The sequence below is a fragment of the Bufo bufo genome, chromosome 4 (genome assembly GCF_905171765.1).
Source record: "Bufo bufo chromosome 4, aBufBuf1.1, whole genome shotgun sequence".
Classification (NCBI taxonomy): Eukaryota; Metazoa; Chordata; class Amphibia; order Anura; family Bufonidae; genus Bufo; species Bufo bufo.
Window position 1 is genome coordinate 125,378,194 of NC_053392.1, and position 4,280 is coordinate 125,382,473.

Below are 4,280 nucleotides of genomic sequence, written 5' to 3' on the forward strand. Positions count from 1 at the left end.
GCAACTGCCATGTGATTGGTTGACTAGATAATTGCATTAATGAGAAATAGAACAGGTGTTCCTAATAATTCTTTAGTTGAGTGTATATGGCCAACTTTATTGCTCTCTCCCTATTGAGAACACACATTTAGCAAGATGGCGCTGCATGCGACGGATGTCTTTATTTGTGCTTCCAGGATTTTGCGCACAGCGAGTTCTTTCACATACTGTATGACCAGGACATTCTATTCCCTTATGGATTTCGACTGCACTTGAAACCTGGGTCGGATTGGCTGTCAAAATGCTAAGGGGTTGAGAGAACAAAGGCCTGCTGACACCCAGGTGGCGGAGAAAATATTTGGGAAAGCATGCCAGCATACGGAATAAACTACGGGCTAGGGAACACAGGACAACGCTTCCCAGTATCCTGTTAGCAAATATACCATCCCTGGAGAAAACATTGGACGACCTTAGGTCTAGGATCAGGTTTGAGGACCATGCTGCTGGACCACACCGTACAGCTGCCCGGATTCTCTGTGAACCACAAGCATAGGATGGAGGACTCTGGGAAAATCAGAAGTGGTGCTGTAGGCATTATAGTCAGGGCCGTCTTTACCAAGGGGAAAAAGGGGCAGCTGCCCCGGGCCCAGTTGCTCCTGGGGGGCCCAAGGCAGCTGCCTCTTGAGCCCTGCTAGCCACTGCCCCGGGTGTCAAGCTGTCAGCTACACAGGGGTGCTGCCGTGCCTGCCTGCACTGAGTCCAGGCATCATGATCGTACTGTGTTAAAGTTGTGATCACTTCAGGACCTTAATGACATCATCACCATGTGACTAGTAACCTAGCAATTACTGGTCACATGGCTATGAGGTCATCACAGGTCCTACCAGGAGTGTTGCTGTGGAGCTTTTTTTGTGTGAACATTACATCAGAAAAAGGTGACAGGGGCTGTTATGTTAATATACTGTAAACTACTGTATAGTGGTGGGCTGTATACTGTGTGGGGGCCTGTATACTGTGTGGGGGCCTGTATATTGTGTGGGGGCCTGTATATTGTGTGGGGGCCTGTATACTGTGGGGGGCCTGTATACTGTGTGGGGGCTGTATACTGTGTGGTGGGCTGTATACTGTGTGGGGGTTGTATACTGTGTGGGGGGCTGTATACTGTGTGGGGGGCTGTATACTGTGTGGGGGCCTGTATAGTGTGGGGGGGCCTGTATACTGTGGGGGGGGCTGTATAGTGTGGGGGGCCTGTATAGTGTGGGGGGGCCTGTATAGTGTGGGGGGCTATACTGCTGTACTGTATACTGTGGGGGTCTGTATACTGTATACTGTGGGTGCTGTATACAGTGAGGTGTTGTATACTGTGGGCTGCTATACTGCTCTACTATATACTGTGGGGTACTGTATAGTGTGGGGTGCTATACTGCTCTACTATATACTGTGGGGTACTGTATAGTGTGGGGTGCTATACTGCTCTACTATATACTGTGGGGTACTGTATAGTGTGGGGTGCTAAACTGCATACTGTGTGGTGCTGTATACTATAGGGTGCTATACTGCATACTGTGGGTTGCTGTATACTATAGGGTGCTATACTGTATACTGTGGGTTGCTGTATACTATAGGGTGCTATACTGCATACTGTGGGGTGCTGGGGTGCATTGTAACACTAGGGTAAGCCGAGCCCCGGTCTCCTTCCTGCAGAGCGGTGCCCACTTCCAGCCTGAGCCCAGCTGCCCAGATCACTGACCCTGAGCCGCTGGAGTCTTCAGAACTGGAAGTATTTACAGTCATTCACTGTACTCTACCAGATGTGTGGATTTTTTTTTGTGTGTGTTGTGGTGGAGGGCGTGATTGCCTAAGGTGTGGGAAGGCGGGATCCAGGGGGCCCAAGTAAATTTTTGCCCAGGGTCCAATCAATATTAAAGACGGCCCTGATTATAGTGAGTAAGAGATGGTGCAGTGTTAAGCGGCTCTCGGGTTTATGCTCGCCTGACTTGGAATACCTGGCTATTGAATGTCACTCTTTTTATCTTTCAAGGGAATTCACTGCGACCATAATCGTCTATACTCAATCAAAGCCACCGCTACAGTATTCACAACTCTACTTATAGGGAGTCTGTCACCTACCTGACCGGTTTTAAATAGATCACATTGTTCAGTGGGGCACAAAGACATGACACAGATGTTACCCGTGTTTAGTTCTTCAGATGCTTCAAATCGCCCAAAAAAGTAATTTTAATCATATGCTAATGAGCCGTCGCAAGTGCCTGGGGGCGTAGAGTTTTCTGAAAGTGCCCAAGTTCCTCCGCCTCACTCACACCTAACTCCGCCCCTTAGTAAGCTCAGGCCAGCCCTGTGGCTCTGTGACATCATATTTCCCTATAGGCTGTTTGCGCATCACTGCCGGGCCCGGGCATGCGCAGTGTTCTGCCCACTATGGGCAGAGGGACAGAGATATGGAGTGCGCATGCACCAGTTACTGGCGTGAAATTGGCTTTGACCACAGTGGGCAGAACACTGCGCATGCCCGGGCCCTGCAGTGATGCGCGAACAGCCTATAGGGAAATATGATGTCTTAGAGCCACAGGGCTGGCCTGAGCTTACTAAGGGGCGGAGTTAGGGGAACTTGGGCACTTTCAGAAAACTCTCCACCCCTGGGCACTTGCGACGGCTCATTAGCATATGTTAAAAATGACTTTTTGGGCGATTTGAAGCATCAGAAGAACTAAACACGGGTAACATCTGTGTCATGTCTTTGTGCCCCACTGAACAATGTCACCTGTTTGAAACCGGTCAGGTAGGTGACAGACTCCCTTTAAGGACATCTGTATATTTCAGCCTGGTATCCTGACGCTGTACTGGCTATTACAGGGGACTTTAATAAAGCAAATTTTAAAAATATTGTACCAGATTTCTTTCGACATATCATGTGCAGCACCAGAGGGACTGGATCAGGCTACATTTAGTTTGTGATAGGAGAGACCTACCTACAACTACAGTCAAAGTTTTCCCTAATTAGAAACCAATGCTAGATCAAACCATCCACAAGGCTGTTAATGCATGCACAGCTTGCTATATCATGGTGCTGATGACCAGAATCATGAATGATTGTAAAGCAGCTTCCTATAACCCCCAAAATACGGTGAAGAAAGCAAAAAGAAAGTATAAAGAAAACACGGAAACTCAGTTCCAACAGTCAAATAGAACTCTGTGGCAAAGTATGCAAAAAGATAAACCCATTCCCACATTGCAAGCTGACTTTTAAATTTATACAATGCATGTTCTGAGGCTGATACCACAACCGTGAGCCACGTTAACGGTGACTCTGGTGCATTACTGAGCATGACGTCAGAAGAGTGTTTAAAGTAGTGAACATCACTAAATTATTACCACCCAGCAGCACTGACCTCCATTGCTATGAAGTGTTTTGAGCGACTGGTCAGAGACCATATCTCATCATCTCTCTCCAGCTGATCCACTGCAATTAGCTTACTAGCAAAATCTATCCACAGATGATACCATAACGCACGTTCTGCACTGCATCCTCTCTCACTTGGATCCAAGACTCTCTTACAGGAAGACCTCGGGTGGTGAGAGTGGGGAACAAGTCCTCTGTCTCAATCACCCTCAGCACTGGTGCCCCTCAGGGCTGCATCCTCAACACACTGTTATATTTCTTGTATACCTGCAACTGTGTGTCCAACAAAGTGGTAAAGTTTGCAGATACTGTGGTGGTGGGCCTGATTACCAAGAGCGATGAAAGGCCCTACCTGTGAGAATTTGAGAAGGTGGCCTTATGGTGCCAGGATAACAACCTCTCCATGAAAGTGGAAAAAAACATGGAGATGGTAGTAGACTTCAGTAGGTTGCACACCAGGAATTATTCTCCCCTTACTATTAGTGGAGCCTCAGTGGAGTTCTTTCAAATACCTTGGTGTCCAACTCACTGAGGACCTCTCATGGAGTAACCACATAGGCAATGTAACTGTAAAGATACAACAGTACCTTCATACGTTGCCTTGGCAGATGGCTCTCACCATCGAGAGCCATCGAGAGCCTTCTGGCTGGTAATATTACAGCATGGTTTGGCAGTGCCACAGTGCAAGATCTTAAAGCACTAGCCAGAGTAGAACAATCAGCAGAGCGTGTAACAAAGTGTCCCCTCCCTGCTTTACAGAATATTTATACACAGCGGGATAGAACCAGAGAATGAAGGATAATCAAAGACCCCAGCCACCCGGACCACTGCATGTTCTCAGTGCTCGAGTCAGGAAAGAGATGCTCACCTGGCTGATTCT